The sequence below is a fragment of the Ambystoma mexicanum genome, chromosome 9, assembly GCF_040938575.1.
Source record: "Ambystoma mexicanum isolate Mex_15411 chromosome 9, UKY_AmexF1_1, whole genome shotgun sequence".
Taxonomy (NCBI): Eukaryota; Metazoa; Chordata; class Amphibia; order Caudata; family Ambystomatidae; genus Ambystoma; species Ambystoma mexicanum.
Window position 1 is genome coordinate 1444696093 of NC_090931.1, and position 18608 is coordinate 1444714700.

Below are 18608 nucleotides of genomic sequence, written 5' to 3' on the forward strand. Positions count from 1 at the left end.
TCTTTTCTGACCCAAGACTCCACCCTGCCATGGCTGCTGAGCAGGATTCCCGAAGAATGCACCGGAAGCACGTGCATAAGAGAACGAAGAGGAGCGTTGGGCCTTTATACAGAATTTACAGGCATGTGATGTTGTGCTCTCACTGCTCTGCCCTCCTTGCCCGCCGTGATCTGCTAAGAACACTGCAGTACATCCTGTCAACAAAATGTTAAGTAAAGAAGCATGGACCCGTTGTGGGCCTGCACCTTACTGTTAACAAGAAGCTGCACTGTTGGCACTCGTCTGCTGCTCTTCCATCAACGAGCGACTTAAGAGTCTGCCCACCCACCTCACTTCACTGCAGAAATAGGTTAACACTGATGCCACCTGTATAATACCGTTGCTGAATATCTCACGGAAATGCCACTTACCATAATTCCTTTTTATTACAGGGAAATGTGATTCACTGGATGCATATGAACTTTTCAGGATACCTGTACTCTTCTTTCAGTTTTCAGTTTATTTGTATACAATGCAGATAAGAGGTACTTTAAGGAACTCGTGGTGGCAACAGTAAAGACAGACAAAAGTGATCACAGTTCAAGGGTGTTTATTAAACTGTAAATGCAGGGTGGAAAAAGGACTAGCTTAAACTTAAATCTAAAATGGGAGCAAGCGTCAACCATCAAATGAAAAATAAGGCAGTCCCTGTGGCGTCTCGTCATTAAAAAGGCCTAAAAAAACAATTGCAAAATCCTTACAACTAATTACAGAAAGAGTGTGGGATAGAGTTTTCAATAAAGAAAGAAGGGTTCACAAATAGTAAGTCAGGATGAGATTGCCAGGGGTCTCCCTTCCCTATGTTTTGAGCATGGGACAAGGGGTATTTCCTGAGCGCAGCATACACTTGAGCTTTCCCAGCACAAGCCGACTGTTCCGTACAAGCTATCATGTTCTTCGATGGTTAAGTCTCTTTTGAAACAAAGTCTCTTGCCTTCGAGGGCCTGATGTTTTCAACAAAACAAACAAACAGTCCCTTTACAAATGACCATTGGGGTGATGGCTTTCTACCCCCTTGATCTCCCTCTGCCAGGCTCGGATCCTTGTCGGCCTCCCTCTATCAGGTTCATGATAGTCAACAAAAAGTTCCTCTCTAAATGAATGTTGGGGTGATAACTTTCCAGCCCCTGCATCTCCCTCTGCCGAGCTCTGATCTTAATGCCAAGGGGGACACTCCACTTTCCTTGGCCTTACAATCCTTCTTGCACTCACAAATCTTATTGTTTTTTCAAACAATTCACTGTGGACATCCCTCCGCTGGGTTCACTCCTGTCAACACACTGTTCATGGCACTTCAGACTTCGTCCCTTCTTATTAGCATCCCTCTGCCGAGTTTACTCTTGCCAACCTTTGAAACGCATTGTTCATGCACTCATTTCAGCAAGCAGTATTAATTTCCCTTAGCTTCACAATCATCTGTCGGTCAAAGACTTTCGACTGTATGGAGGATTTTACAAGACCACTTTGACCCCTTTTCATAAGGCCTTCTGGTTACTGTAGTTTCTATCATCGGGTAATCACCCAGAGTTTCATACGTGAGCACCCACGTGGTGCTGGACTGCTCTGTTTGCTGGTTTTCCCTCTTTTCTATCAATAGCTCTTTAAGCCTTTCACAGTTCGAATTAGCTGTTTGCTACTTTTTGTTTGACACAGTTCGGTTTCTTATTGACTCTCTCCGCAACTCACCAGCTGTGATGAACCGCTTGGCTTTCCTTCTCTTTGGAGTCAAGGTTGGTACCACTGAGAGAAGCGTCTCTCCCCAGTTTGGCACTCATTGGAGGAGGGTATTGTGTACCATTGACATCTGCTGCAAAACACACTGGCTATTGTTCGCGGTCTTATATTTTCACCTGCAGAGGTTTCACAGGCCTTGATCGGAAAGGGCAAAGCCGCTTCTCTCCTTGTCACCCTCTCGGTATGCGCTGTCTTTCTGCTCCCTTTGAACTGCTGTGCTGAGGTAGCCCTCATGTTGTGCGGTTTACCTTGCTCGACTTGTGCTCTTGTGCTCTACCTTTTATCCCTGTGTGGAAAGGAAAGGGCCGTTAGGTGTGTGTGGTTTTGGTTAATTGCCTGGCCCTTTCATTGGGACATGTCAGGTTGATGTTTCGGATATTAGTCCGTTGTCTATAGTGTGCGATAGTGTTTGTGACGGAAAAGAGGGAGGTTGGTGTTTCTAATTGTCCTTGGTGGTATCCCCAAACATCAAGCCACTCTCTTGGTGCTAGGTGATTTTAATTTGTGGGCTAATAACTTGGCCGATTATGATGTTACATCTTTGTTACGAAACCTTCAGGTTTTGATCAGCAGATTACATTTTCAACCCATAAGGGCGGAAAAACCTTGGACTGGATCTTCAAAGAATCAGAAGCTATCTGAAATCCTAGTAGAGGATTGGATTTGGCATGACCACCATTCCCTTTCTTTGGAGGTACCACTCAGGAGGTGTTTGGTTCCTTAGCTATTCCATTACTACCTTCATTGGATCATAATATCACACTTTCAGATCTTATATATGATTTTAGATCAGCAATTAACCAGCCTTTGACACACTAGCTCCTATGAGACTTGTGAACTAGAAAAAATGTGTTCAATTTAATCATTGGTTTCTCCAGATATCGTTGATGCTAGGGTCGTTAAACGTAAGGAAGAGCGCAAATGGCGTAAACATCCATCTAATACTGCACTTGACAGCTATAAGCATGCAGCTAGGCTTTTTAAAAACAGCAGTTCTTAAAGCAAAAGAAACCAATTTTAATTGCAGAATAACAATGGCGACATCAAGACCCAAAGAATAGTTTGCAGTTCTAAAGGAGCTAAAGGGAATTGTGGTTGAATCCCCTATTATCGACAATGATTGGTGCCAACGTATATATGATGGTTTTATCCAGAAAACATTACATCATCAGCAACACATTCTAGCTCAGATAAAGCCAGCTCAGATTATAGAGGAGTTGGTATCCCCTTTGAGTAGATCACCCTGTTTTGGGCACCCCTTATTTGTCTTTAAAGAGGTTTCAGAAAGAGAGGTTACAGAGACTGTACTCAAGATGATGGGACCAAGACCGCGCTCCTGGATTTAAAATCTAATATTGTAGAAACAATTGACAAAGGTGGCACGGCATTATTTCTACTATTGGATCTCTCTGCCGCCTTTGATCTGGTTGATCACGATCTTCTGGCGGATAGACTGATCAAGGTGGGCGGTTGTGGACCCATTGCAGCCCGTTGGTTCAAATCATTTCTTGGACCTAGAACTGCAAATGTGGTAAAAGGTAGTGCTCAATCTTCAAGAACTTCTCTCGTCTGTGGTGTGCCTCAGGGTTCTCGTTTGTCGGCGCTACTCTTTAATATTTACTCCAAGCCTTTTTTGTGACCTTCTTGCCACTTTGGGGGTATAGTTCGCAAACTATGTAGACGATAACCAGATTGTGATTGAACTATCAGGGTCTCATAACACCGACTTGGAAAGAGTAAATTAAGTTCCATGGATGGCTGCAAACTCCTTAGCTCTGAATAATTCAAAAACTGTGCTATTTATTCTTGGCACCCAACAAAAGCTGAAAAAACTTGAACAATATAAAAGCTTTCTAATTGCTGGAAATGTCATTCAAATCTCTGAATCTGTAAAAAACACTAGGTGTCTTTTTTGATCCTCATTTATCCCTTAAGAAACAGCTATCTCTCCTTAAGTCCTCCTGCGCCTATTACGTTCACCCCCTATGGCACATTCACCCTTATCTCTCAGAGGTAAATAGAGCATTAATCGCTGCTGCTATTGTCAACAGGAAACTAGATTACTGCAATTGCTTACTAGTTGGCACCTCTCAAACTAATGTAAAGAAGCTGCAGGTGAAACAAAATGGAGCAGTGCTGGCTGTCTGTGGCCTTGGCCATAGGTGTCCGAGGCTCGCTGGAAGCTGAATTGTCTTCCTGTTTACCAGAGAATCCAATGTAAGGGCTCTTTAATGGTGTGCAAATGTCTAATAGGCGAAGCTCCTGTATATCTTTCATCCAGAGTCAAGAAAACTCTGTTTAGGCGTACCTTATGCTCTAATAATAATATTAGACTCCTACAACCTCAAGTTCTTTGGAAACAAAAACTGGTGGTATAACTTTAATACGTGGGCACCAGCCCTTTGGAATACTCTTCCTCCGGACCTCAGAGGCTGCATATTGATCACTCAGTTTAAGAAACATCTCAAGACTTTCCTGTTTGACAAAAGAATAGGTTACATTTCACGTTTATTTTCCTTCCTCTGGTTAAACCCCCTGCAGGCCTCCTTTAACTGTTCTTTGTTGTCTGTCTTGTGAGTGCCCTGAGGCCTTTGGGCAAGTGGCTCAATAGAAGATATATAGAAAGATAGCCTGTCAACACGCAATAGATGTTGCCAAATGTGTTTATGAGGGTGGGAGCCATTTCTGGAAAAAAACAATGTTTGGATAAAAACAGTGCATAGTAATGAGGGAGTACATGCAGTTGGAGCCAGAGACTTTGCACATTTTATTTTTCTGGGTGTCACGATTCAAAGTTCAGTCACTCATCTATTGTTCAATATTACTTAGGTTGATTATCATATATGCGGACTACAATGTTCGCTTCAGCGTTCAATACACAATGTTGCCGCTTGCAACCTTGGCTTCAACACAGACTGGTCTTGTATCAGTCTCCCCAACTCACCGGCTGTGCTGACTTCGCTGGCGCTGCTTTGTTGTAGGAGCCAAGGACAGTACGACGGCAGCGAGCGATTCTCCCCGTCTTAATCATCGATGCGGGAGAGACCCCTGGGTACCTCCGACACACAATACAGGCTTCTTCAGCCTTGTTTCCTGGTCTTACGTTTTCGATTCTCGAAGGTTCATGAAAGTAATGGTTCCTCGTCGAAAAGGTCCAGGGCACTTCCCTCCTTGAAATCCCCTTTGGTTTTGCAATCTTGTGCCTTGTATTAAACTGCCATCTTGGAACGTCTACCCCCTCATGTGCTTTGCTTTGCTCAGAGTGTGCTCCCGTGCTCTGCCTTTTATGCATGTGGGGAATGGTAATGGAAGTCAGGTGTGTGTGATAGTCAGTAATTGACTGGCCTTGCCTTACCATTGTATTGGGACATGTCAGGTATGCGGCTCGGTTATTAGTCAATTTTCTCTCATAGCGAGCTGTCCATGAGAACGTTTTTGTGTTGTGAAGGGTGAGGGGGGGTTTGAGTTCCTAAGTATCCTACCAGGTAGGATGGGTTAAAGATGTTACAGGGAAGGGACTTCCGTGTCTTGCCATCCGGTGTCCCATTCCCACAAGACGCCTTGCCCAGGTGATCCTCCCGCAATGGTCCACCCACAAGAACTGGATCCAAAAGTGATGGCTGTGTCATGGCCACCTCGGTGACATCCCCAGGGACTAGCGGTTGAGACACCTTTAGGTTTCTCACATACCCTTGCCCTATGCGAGGTGGATACACTTGGTCTTTTCCAAGTTCCTCTAAATTTAGGATCATGGAGAGAACAAGGAAAAGCTATATCCAGGTGCTCACGTATATTCTGTGAGTTTCGATACCTCTGGTCTGGTAGAGGCGGGGTGTTCGTGTTTGCCTCCCAAAGGTATCCTACAAATTGGGATCGGGATGGTGATTTTGTCATTAGGTATTTCTGGGGTTTGAAAGGTATCTCATGGCAAATTGTAGGTTCCTGAAATTTGGTTTCCATCCACTCCCACACCGGAGAGGTTTGGGAGCAAAAGTCAGGTTGCCAAGTATCATGGGGTACAAACTCTCTAGGGGAATTTGGGAGATCTTGTAAGAGAGTAGTACATGCAGGGAAGTCTCTTCCCACAATAACCTCTTTGGGGAGTCCAGGAATAATGGCGTATGACACGAGCTGTGATTCTGCTCTGATGTTAATGTACACAAGTATCTTGGGGGAAGATTTCATTATCTCTGTGCATACATGTGACTAACTAGAGCTGCGGGTGCATCATCTGGAGAAGAAACCTCCTGAATGTCCATTTCACAGTCAGCTGCCTGCTGTAGCAGCTGTTCAGGGGGGCCATACCCAGGCAGGGGACGGAAGGAGGCACATACTGAGCCATTGAAAACAATGTCAGAGCATAAGTCAGCCTAAAGAGGTACAACAGTACTGACTGAGCATCTTGATCCCCTTGCAACCCTTCTTGGAACTGCAGATGGAGAAACCAAGGTAATTGCAAAAAATCTGGTCATAGGCGTGGAGATACTTGACAGAATTGGTTTGGTCGTCAACGAGGTAGGCGTCATCGTTGAAGTGGACTTGGGCCATCCGTGGTCCGTAGACGAGGATGGCGTGGATAGAAGAGCGAATGAGCAGCTCTTCCCCAAAGCAGAGTGTTTAGATGTGGAGGACATTGAGGCCGCTGTAGCCATCAGAGAGGTGACCATAGGCGTAGACGAACATGTCAATTAGGACATCAACAAAGGAGCATGTTACACATGTCCCTTTTTTGCCCTCTTACCCTGGGAAGATTCCTCATGTGTCCTTGACCTCTTTGATGAGGTAGTGCGCTCAAGGAGTCTAAGGGGGCCTTGCAGAAGTATAACTGCAGACAGAGGCTGATTTAGAGGCTCCAGCAACATCATCCAACCAAGCCGCGAACCTCCTGTTGCGATCCTTACTGGTCTTGGATGAGAACGACTGATGGATTTTTCAGTTTTTCAAATCATGGTCCGGATACAGACAATAGAGGCATGCCTCATGTAGATCCTCGATTTACACGTTCTTCAGGTGACAAGTCGAGCAGGCCTTGTAGAGGTGTTTCCTTCCGAGTGTCTGCCATGATGTCCATGGACACATGAAGGCCTCAAACGGATGGAAGCAGGACAGCAACACCAGAGGCAACAGAGTGGGCCAAATGTTCACAGCAGCTGGCGAGAAAACAAGGTGGCACCAAACGATGAAGGATTTAGTTAAAAAAGACGCACAAATAGACAAAATCATTTAATATCTGAAGAGCAATTTCTCGAGGACTCCCAAAATTTTATGTGCAGTAAAAAAAATCTGAATATGGTCTCAAGCGGTGGAGCTAAAGGGGCCTGTCTAATTGGCTGTGGGAAATAGGACCCAAAATGACAGAGCACTAAAGTGATAAGCAGTTGAAACAACTAAAGGTAAACTGCTTGAATGTTACAGAGCATTCCCAGCCTGATGACGGAGAATATTCAAACTGCATGTCAATATATGAAAGATTCCTGGAGAATAACACCGCACAATTTTTAGAAAAATACTGGAAAAATGTGCATCTCAACTTGCCAAGCCCTTCAGTCTATCAGTGCAATTTAAGTCCCTGGAGACAAGAAAAATCTGTGCCGGTGGTAGATGATGCTCTGCATGTGCTGAACACCGTATGTACCGGCTTGCTCGGTCTACTCGATCCCTCAGCTGCGCTGGACACAGTGGGTCATGAGCTCTTGACTAACCCTCTTGGCCACCCACATAGGTTTACTGTGGAACCACTCCAAATGTGTGCAACTGGCCACGGCCAGGCCAGACTCCCTATTGATGCACTGTGGAGTTCCTAAGGCCTTGATCTTGTCTGCAATGTTTTTAAACATCTACATGGAACTCCTGGAGGATCCAATATAGGGGTCTGGCCTCAGGGTGCACCAGTACGCCTTTGATCCATCTTGAGGTGTCATCCCCAGCAGTCATCCTCGACCTACGGACTACTATGGGCCATTAAGGTGTGGATGTATTTACATTCTTTGAAATCTCCTTGCTTTCTTTGAAACTCAACCCCTCTAAGACATACTTTCTGGAACAGCTAAGACCACTGTGAGGAGTCCGAAGTGAAAGGTGGACACAAAGTGGTAGTATTCTCAAAGAAAGGTCTTTATTAAAAGAAAGGGGGTTGGGTGAAGGCCTCTCTATCCCTATCCTAAAGAGTTTTTTCCTACCTATGAAACTACAACTAAAGATCAGTCTGAGTCTTGTCATAAAAATTAAGTCAACTGTCCTTGTGTCCAAAACATATCTGACTCTCACACTAGAAATAAACAATTAAGAAGTGTAAGGCAAATCGTCTCTGACATAGGTTTAGCCAAAAGGTATTCAAATGTGAAGCAAATAAATATATCCAGCAAAATGTTGTTTCTACCAAGGAGACATCCTTGGATCTATAAAATAGTTCCCTTCCCCTGGATTAATTCAGGAAGGTTGTCAAACGTGTCTTTTCGAAATAAATGTTCCCTTAAGAATGGTAGACCTGTATTTTTCATGCAACAACTTCTCACAGCTGGAAAAAATCTCTCTTTTAGACAACAAATGCTCCATGGATGGCAAAAGCATCTCTTCCATACAGTATCTTTCTAAGGATGGCACAAGTCTGTCCTTTGTTGCACAGTTTCTCAAGGATAAACTGCTGGTATACTCCCCTGCCAGGAATCCCCCCCTTGCTGGTGCAGATCCCCCGGTATACTCTCCTGCCTTACCAACTAGCCTGTGTGTTTGACTTGAGGTTTCCTTTAATCCCTACTAGCTCCTTCCTACTCTTCTTTTTCTCAGTACTCGAGGCGTTGTGGGAGTTGTAGTCCACATAAACATTAAATCTTTTAAAGTTGTATTGTTTTGGTTAAAAACCATAATAGACAGGAGATGTTAAATGAGTATTATGTGTACATGAAGTATAGATGGCGTTCTGCTTAGATTGTTTTGTAAGAAGGGGTTTTTGGGTCTTACCATGAGAGGGATTCTTGAAGTGACAGCAAGTCATCAGGAATTTAGGAATTATAGGGATTTCTTCATCTGGAAAGGAAGAGGACTGCGTCCCTCCTGATAGGGTCGCCACATCTCCCCGACAGCCATCTCCTCCAATGTGATTCTCCTTCATAATACCACCCCCAGGGTCAGGATCAGGTTGGGGCTGCCGTCCCCCGGCCACATGGGAGGAGATTTTAGGCTGGGGATCAGTGATGACTCCGCAGGATTCAACACCACCCTTGGTAACAGGATCTGCTGCCTTACCTCAAGGGTAGTAACAGGCCAACCAGCGTTCTTGGCAGCCATACTTTCCAGCTCTGGTGGTTCGAGGTCAATACGCAGCTCTGAGATTGGCCATCCATTATATGAAACATTCTCAATACACTTCTTAGCCTTTCTGTGGTGTGGCTCCTACAGCAGGGAATGAATTCCCTTACCCCCTGCAATTTGTCTATTTTCTCAGACTCAGGAGGCGGACAAGAGGTAATTGTAAAACGTGTTTTATTTAAACAAACAGAAGCAGGCCTATTTCCTTAGTGTATCTTGGCCCTATCTAAAAAGGAAAAAGAATAAGTGGTGCTCATTAGTAATACTTGGAAAACCTAACCGTCCTCATCCCAAAGCCTAATCTAACCTAAATTTTGACCCTAGCACTAATACAAAATGACTAACGTAAGGTTGACCAGAGCAGGTTGCTAAAGTGTCTCCTTCTCAATAGCTGAAATGATGGCCAGGTTCTGACCTCCACCCAAATGTCTTGGATTTGTCCAGGCCAAGTCCCTGGCATGATACTTTAGAGTTTCATGAAGAAAGTCTTTTAAGTCTCTCTCAATTTCTCGTGTAACAGTCTTTGATTATGGCAATCGAATTGTGATTCGACCACCCTGGAGTATGGTTTCTCTCAATTAAACATTGGGTCGTATGCGTCTCTCCCCACCTTGTTGTATTGCTTCTTTCTCCCCTTTTTGGAGTTGTGTTTCTTCCATCATCTCCTGGGATCCAGATGCTCTCACCTTGCTGTAGATTATTGAGTCGCTTACCCCCTTTTTGGGGACATTTGGCTTTCATGCTACTTAGGGTCCTCTGGTCTCCCATCCTGCCTTGGATTTTCTTCACCCAATCTTGGGTCTGTGTATCTCTTACCCAAGCTTGTGGTCCCTTGGATTTCACCTTGCCTGGGGCCTCTCATTCCAAAGAGGGGTTTCTTTACCCGATCTTGGGTCTGTGTAACGCTTACCCCAGCTTGGGGTCCTTTTGCTTTAACATAACCTGCCGTTCTATGGTCTTTCACCCCAGTGGGGTATTGCCTCTCTTACCCCTTCTTGGGGGTTGCTTGGCTTTCACCCCGCATAGGATTCTATGGTCTCTCACCCGCTGTGTGGTATTGTGTCTCCTCGTCCTCCCTGCTCCCAGGAACAGCTGAATACAGTGTTGTGGCAGCGTTCCTCGGAGGACGCAGTCTGCAGTGCTGTAGCAGAAACACACTTCGGCCTCTTCCTGAGTTCCCCATGTCTGTTTGCTGTATCAGCATCATCTTCGGCTGGGTGCACACTGGTTCGTCAGCTCTGTGGATTTCAAGTGCCGGTCAAGCGCTTCCGGCCTGGGTGGTGCTTCTCAGTTAAGCCTGGCTGGCTCCAGATATTTTTGGAGGGAGCAGCGATCCGCAAGCTCACTCGGTTAGCCATGCAAGATGTATTTGGCATCAAGCTGCTGATTGACTACGCCCGCCAGAAGGACATCCCCTCTTGAGGCAGGCATGGTATCAAGAGAGACACTGACCCAAAAGTAACCATTTGAAAACCTTTATTATAAAGCTTTGTAGGGTTGGTGTAATGCCTAACTGGCCCCAATTCTAATGGGGTTTTTGCCTCAACTGATGTTCTAAGGGCCACCGATGTCCGCAAGTCCAAAACCAAAGTGCCTGTGTCAAAACCTATGCTTGCCCTCACTCTTTATAAAAATGTGATGTTAGGTCTTCCTGAAGAAAAATGGTGGTTCAAAAAGAAATGCAAACTACGGCTGGTTTCAGGTAGCCTTACCATCAGGTTTAGAGTTGCCAGTTTAAAAATAGTTAAATGCAAAAGGGGTGCTACCTTCCAGGTAGGTCCCTTGCAGCAGGACAATACAGTTTAAAATGTCTCTGGGTCTCTTGGGGGTCCCTTCCCCAAGCTCTGACCCCTCTGGTTCCCAAAACGTCACAGTTCCTTTTAGGTCTCTCAGGGCTCCCTTCCCCAAGTCTAGGTCTCTCTCTTTTCAACAATGTCTCTTGTAGTTTAGGCCCCTCTTGACTCAAAAGGTTCCCTTAAAAGTTCAGAAACACAAAACGCCAAATGTTCACCTGGTCAGGATGCACCTCTCAAAGTACAGTTCTTTATTGTGAGAGTTCAACAGCCTTTCCTTCACTTCGGAGGATTTGGATCTCACTTCGCTCTCAGTGTAGCTCCCCCTTTTTCCACCTTCTATCAAGTGGCGCTCCTTTGGTCAACACTGGGGCAGTATCAGAGACTTTTGAGAATGCAGGGCTTTTGCTCCTTCCCATGGGCGACCACTATGATACCTGGCCCCTCTCCTAAAACTCTTTGTCTTCCTTCTGGCGCCTTTTCCCTCTCCATTACTCTTGCACACTTTCCTTTTTCACCTTTTGTCTTTTCTGTGCCTTTTGCACACTTTTCTGGAATCTTCTGCCTTTCTGTGCCTCTTGCACACTTTTCTGTTTTGCAGTGCCTCTGGCACACTATTCACCTTGCTGTGCCTCTCGCACTCTTTATGTACCTTGCCATGCCTCTTGCACACTTCCTCGGTTTGCTTCGTGCTGCCCGCACATTTCTCACTTTTTACTTCGGGTCACTCACACCCGCTCTTTCCAATCTGTTCTTTACAACTCATTGTTTCTGCTTTTTTCTGTTTTCGCGCCACTCGCGCACCTTTTTTCACTTGCTTTCTCTCGCTTTTCAATTATTGTGCCGTTTGCACTTTTCGCTGTTATCGCCGCTCCAGCCACCTGCACGCTACTGAGTTTCTCTCTCTCTCATGAAACGCACAGAGTAGTGCACCACTGGCGGGCAGTTTCCTTGGGATGTATGTTTCGAGATCGGGGTCTTACCACCTGCCCCTCAGACACCCCTGGGACCTGCACACGTCCCAGGAGAACAAGCACTAACCGGCATATAGCCAACAGGTCACAGTTTTCCCCAATCCAGCTCCATGGAGACACGGCTCCCTCCGCATGCTGCAACCCCTCTGACACACCGGGTCAGCGTCCTGGCGCCCTGTTCTGCTCTGGGCTCCTCCAGCTGCAGCCTCCTGCTCCTGGCTTACACGATCCATCCGGCAACCCCAGCTCCCCCATTTACTCTGGCAGAACTGCACCTTTTATATCTTAACTGAGGGTCAATTGGAGTCAGGTGTGTATGGTTAATGTCAAGTGCCTGACCCTGCCTGACTATCAAAGGGACATGATAGTGGTGTAGTATAGGCCCCTCCAATCACCTTCCTCTGCACAGTACTGTTCCTATGGGCAATCTTTCTAACTCTCAGTTGCCTCTTCCTCATCCCAGTACATTTTGGAAATGGGGAGGGGGAGATGGGACGAGACTGAAAATGCCCCATAAAGGCTGGGGTGGAGGGTGCTGATGCACAAATGGGAAAGGGGTGAATACTATGTCTCGACTTTAGGCATTCTCTTCTTAATCCCCTGAAACTCTCCACTGAGGTGATCCTTCCTCATTTTGTCCACCCCCAGGGTCAGTATCCAAAAGTGATGGCTCTTCCCTGGCCACCTGAATGGAAGATCCTGGGGGAGTAGGTAGAAGAATGCTTTCAGGTTTCTCACAAGTGCCCGATAAAAGTCAGAAACTACATCAGCCATTTCTAAAGGGTTACACACATAGATTTATGTGTGTCAATCCCCATATAGCCAACAAACACACAGGACTTTCCACATGATGGAGGATGAATAAAATCCCTTTCTGGGGATCCCGCCTGCTCTGTCCTCTAGGAGGTTCTTAAGGTGAGCAGGCTCAGATCCCTAGCCCCAAAGGGTGTGGACCCTCTTTGGGAAGAAGGGACACATTTGATTTGATGGATTCATCAGAAAAGGCTCTCAAGCCTACTCTTTTCTCTTGCTTATCCTTAATTTGGTTTATATGTTTTGTTTGGCAGAGTTTTTATTTGTACTGCAAATAACTTGCATTTGGTATGCTACATATGATATGATGTGGCATTTATAGCACACCTGCAAGCAAGTGTTTCTAGGCGCGACAAGATAAGGAGGGGGAAACAAAGGGAGGACAAAAGAACAATCTTACTAGGCTTTGTGTCATTCAGATTGTGCAAGTGCGGGGAAGAGGGAGGGGAGAAGTGCCAGGAGGAGGGGAAGGAGCAAGTGCAGTTAACTCACAAGTGCAGCCTGTGGGTGGCTCAAAAGTGCAGAGAAAAGGGACAGTAGGGTTGCAGATACAGACCCTTAAGTGCTGGGGAGCCCGGAGGCAGTGTGAGGGCAACTGGACATGCAGGAGTCTGGGCCCGAGTTCAGAGGGTGATCAGGTGACCACTGCGCAGAGCAGTCAGGTGCATCAGCAGGGTAGAGGAAGATAGAAAGAGGAAGCAAAAGGGAAGGTATTGAGTTGCTTCCTGAACCGGAGGTGGTCCTGCTCAAGTTTGAGAGAGGCAGGGAGGCTGTTCCATAGGGAGGCCCCAGCCGAGGAGATAGATCTGCCCCAACTCTCTGCTTGGAGAAGCGCCTGACTCTCAGAGAGTTGGGGGTGGATGAGCAGAGAGCTCGAGAAGGAAGATGTTTTGGAAGAGAAAGTTGGAGCTAGAGCAGTCCCAGGCCCCAGAAAGCCTTGTGGGTGATGCAGAGGGTCTTTAACTTAAGCCTTGCAGCCACGGTGAGCCAGTGAAGAGATTTTAGTGCTCGAGAGATATGATCCCTGGGCTTGAGGCCAAAGACAAATCTTGCAGTCCTGTTCTGGATAAGTTGTAACGGTCGAAGAGTAGAGGCAGAAAGATTTAGAAAGAGGATGTTGCAGTAGTCCTGCCTAGAGAGAACCAGAGCTCTGGAGACGGTGAGCTTCTGGGGGAAAGTGAGAAAAGGAAGAATATCTCTGAGGAGGTGCAGCTGGTAGTGGGACTTCTTGGAGATGTCGGAGATGGGAGGAGACAAGGAGAGTTTGGAGTCGAAGGACACAAAGGTTCTTAGCCTCACAGGAAGGAACAGGAAGAGGGCCCAGAATGGATGGAGAGAGAGAGAGAGAGAAAGAGAGAGAGAGAGAGAGAGACACAGAGACAGAGAGAGAGAGAGAGAGAGAGAGAGAGAGAGAGAGGAAAGGATGGAGCAGGGTTCCCAGTGAGGAGGATCTCAGTCTTACTGGCATTAAGGCTGATATCATTGGTGGTACACCATTCCTGAATTGCAGCCAGACAGTCTGGTGTGAGAGAAGAAGCAGAGGTGGCTGAGGGGAGCCCGAAAGAGAGGCGAGTATCATCCGCATATCATTGAACATTGGAGCAGAAAGTAGCGATGCAGCGGGCAAGAGGTGCCAGGTAGTGGTTGAAGAGCCAGGGAGAGAGGTTAGACCCCTGAGGAATACCACAAGTAGAGAGAGAGAAAGAAGAGGGGGAAGACCCCAGTTAGCCCTCAGTCGCTCAGTGAGAAAATAGGTCAACCAGGCCAGGACCTCTTCAGTAATACCAAGTTTGTTGAGGAGGCGATTGAGCAGGATGGCATGCTTGACTGTGTCAAAAGCAGAGGATAGATTGAGGAGAATGAGGATAGAAGGGAGATTAGAGTTAAGATGGGAGAGCAAGTCTTCACAGGTGTTCAGGAGAGCAGTTTCTGTGCTTCTGGCAGCTCTGAAGCCAGACTGGTGGTCATGGAGGCAACCAACAGATTCAGTATGTAGATTAAGCTGGGAGATGGTCAGTTTTTCCAAGAGTTTGCCCAGGAAAAGAGTGATGGATACCGGGCGATAATTAGCCAGGAGGAAGGATCGGCCGAGGACTTCTTTAGAAGGGGGTGAACAAGACAATGCTTAAGGGGGAGGGGAGGTTTGAGTGGCAAAGGAGTGATTGCAGAATTCGGCCAAGGCTGTAGCAAGGGTGTCAATGTGGTCCTTGATGGTTCTGGATGAGCAGGGGAGAACCTGCTTTGACGAGACTTTCATACATCAGACTTATCTAGAAACATCATCAGGGGTGAACAGGAGAGAGGGCCTCAGACTGGCCAGGAGTGCAGGAGGAGGAGGAAGAAGAGGAGGAGGAGGTAGAGGAAGAGAGGGTGGACAGGATGTCCAGAGTGTTAGTAGTGAAATGAGAGGCCAAGGCCATGCAGAGGGCCTGGGAGGGAACAGGAGAGGCAGAGACTGCAGCAGGATTGGGCAGCTCCTTGCAGATTTTGAAAAGATCGGCTGAGTTGTTAGATGCTGCAGAAATGCAAACTTGGATGTAGGCTCTCTTCTTAGAGAGGACAGCGAGTCTGTACTGCCTTTGGAGCAGGCAGCAGGGCAGTTTGACAGGGGTGCGCCTGATGCCCTCCACTTCCTCTCCGCCGCCAGCCACTTGTGTTTAAGGGCAGCCATGGTGCAGCCATGGTCAGAATTGTACCAAGAGTTGCACTTGGATTTGGGCTTCAAGCGGATCCTCATGACAGAACCAATGATATCCAGAGTGTTAGAGATAGAGAGATGAAGGTTAGCGAGGGCTGTGTAAGAGTGCCAAAGGTGCAGGAGGAGCAGAGAAAGTAGCGGCGAAAGCCTCAATTGACACACGCTTCATGGGCCGAACAACTGAGAAGGTAGGTGGCAGTGCCAGAGTCAGCTAGACCTGCGGGGAAGAGAGAGTGGTGGGAAGAAAAGAGAAAGTGAGAGGAGGGGTGAGAGAGTTAGAGAATGGGAGGTCTGAGGAGAACAAAACATCCACGGTGTGCCCAGCAGAGTGAGTCAGGCCAGAGGGAAGACTAGAGAGGGAGAGGGGGAGGGGGAGGGGGAGGGGGAGAGAGAGAGAGAGAGAGAGAGAGAGAGAGAGAGAGAGAGAGATAGAGAGAGAGAGAATCACAGAGGTTGTGAAAGAGTCCTGAAGAAGGGCTGGTAGCATTCATGTGGATGTTCAAGTCTCAGAGGAGAAGAAGTTGAGAGGTAGAGGCAAGGAGGAGAGGCCAGCCCACTGTAGATTGTGGCCACAGTCAGAGGCCAGGAGAGATAGAGAGCCTGAATACCAGGCATTCAAAGGAGGAGTAGTAATGCATTGGAATGATAGAAGTGTCACACATCGGCAGCCGATTCCAGCGCCTCAAGCCCTCAAGCTCGCAGGATGCATTACAGCAGACACGCGTCTGCCAGAATTAGCAATAACAGACTTACAGCGCTCCGTCGTAGCATGCAGCGCTTCTCTGCTCCGTTCCTTAGGCAGTGGAAGCTGCCATGGAGACAGGTTACAACGGCCGCCGTCACAACTGCCTACAATTCCCAGCATGCTCGGAGTACCATGTGACGTGCTCCACCAATGGTGGCTTGAGCCTCGTTCTCATCAAAACATTAAATCATCATTAGCGTGCCAAACACTGTTTCTGTTCAGTTGCTCCCGGCATTTCAGAGTTCTGTCTTCGTTTGCTAGTGTCTTTTGTTTCCTCGATTGATTCCCTGTGTACTGAACGCTCTGCTAGTTTCACACGGACTGCTTTTGGTGAATGCCATTATCAGATTGTGCTACTCCATGTGCTGAATTTTCTTGCCTTCACACGGACTGCTTTTTCTTAGCGCTGTGCTCATATTTGATAACACGTGTACCGGACCCTCAGGCTTTCACACAGACTGCTTTTGCTTTGCGCTGTGCTCATATTTGATAACGCGTGTACCAAACCCGCTGAGAGCATAATTGTTTCCCTGTGTACCGAACTCTGCTCCCGTTTTACAGACTTGCTCGACTGCTGCTGCTCACGGTAACTAGGGACATTCTCCCTTGCCTTCCAACCTTGTTGAACGACAACCGAGATTACCTGCTCACCTACCTGGATTATCTACACCTTGTTGGAAGCTCCATGTGCACAATTGAATGCCTTGCAGTCAGTGCACCCACTCGAACTAAGTGCACCCCTCGTGCCGCCCCGGTCTAGTAATCCTCACTAACCTTGCTTTTTCTTATTTTATCCTGCCGTTGTTGGTGCCCCATAACTCCTCCTCAGCACGCCTTGTCTCCACCAAATCATCGTTAAGGCTTCACTTCTTCCTTGACTGTTGTACTCTAGTTCCTAGTTTCAGGTTAGCAATCTCCTTTTGTGACCTTGTAGGAAACTCGTGGTTACCATCTTCTAGAAGGGAGGGGAACTGTTTACCCAGGTATTTGTTGCACTACTCTGAGTTTAGTCACCTTGTATATCTGCTATCTCTTACTGACCTGTTGTCCTTTCTTTCAGCTGGGTCTGTGGTGGTGTGTTCTCCCCACTCTTATGTGATCAGCCCCTTTGACTGGGTATTGGTTTAGCAAAGGGACATATAGAAAATAGTTTTTCCCTCAAAGAGAGGAGGCTCGGGTGGAGGCTCCAACCCGATCTCTACAATCAACCCAGGATAGAATCCTGAACCTGGTCTCCTGCTTCGGTCATTCACCTTGTGAGTAACAAGAAGCAGGGATTCACTCTGGGGACAAGCAAGGCTACACCCCCACCAGGAAGGTTAGTTCTGGGTTCGTAGAGGATCATGGAGACATCGGGAAGGAGAGTGTTGAAACTTGTGACAGAGTTGGCCATGAACAAAGTCTCGGTGAGACCAAGTACATCCAAATCAGGCTCTTCCAGGAGACAGCACATGTCAGAGGAGAGTTTGACAACTGAACAAGAGTTGAGAGTAGCGGTTGCCACATTTGAAGGACTTCTGGGGAGGGGCACAGGTCAGAGGTACACCCTGCAGAGGTATTGGAGGTGCCCGAAGGTGGGCAGAAGAGGAAGGTAGAGAAGGCAGGGTAGTCAAAGAGGGAGAAGAGAGTGCAAGAGGGGTGGCAGAGGAGGAAGGCAACAGGGTGGTCAGAGAAGCAGAAGGGGGTGCCAAAGAAGTGGCAGAGGAAGGAGGAGGCAGAGGAGCCAGAGAGGGGTAAGAAGGGATAGCAGGAGAGGAAAGAAAGTTGATAAGGTGTGGGGAGCATCTATAAAAGAGGAGGAGATTGGCCTGAGGGCCCTGGGCCAAGATGGTGCCATTTAAGTACACATTAATGAAGGTCTTAGAGGAGTGGAGGGGGGCCAGGAGGGCCTCCCACTGGGTGCCACCATTAATGGGAGAAGATGAAAAAGGAGAGAGAACAGAGACCATATGGGGGGTCCATAGGCCTGGTGAGGGAATGACAAAGTGTATGTCAGTACGGGTCTGTCTGGAGGAAGCACTGGTGTAGGTATCAGTGATAGGGAGGCCTGGGTTGGAGACCAGGATGTCCCTTTTGAGCTTCTTCCTGCCAGACTTAGTGAGAGGGATAGGATAGTCGATAGAAAAGTAGTTAGAAAAGATAAGTGAGACGGAGAGCACCATAGGGGCTGTGGGGAGCAAAGAGGGGGGTAGGGACACAGGGAAGGAAGGGGGCACAACAAAGAACAACAGACCTACAAATCAGATGCAGTACAGAACCATCAGCAAAGAAAAGAAAGAGCACAGCAGGGAACCTGGAAGTAAAGAATGCAGATGTAATACAGGACCAAAAGCAAAACACAGAGGTCAGCAGGGAACCCAGAAGTGAAGAATGCAGGCAATTGCAATGTGATGCCACAAACCATGGATAGCAACACAATATCTAGAACCACAGAGAGTAAACACAAAATCAATACAGTCAACAATGCACAGAACACAACAGGAACCTAGAAGAATAATGCTGTC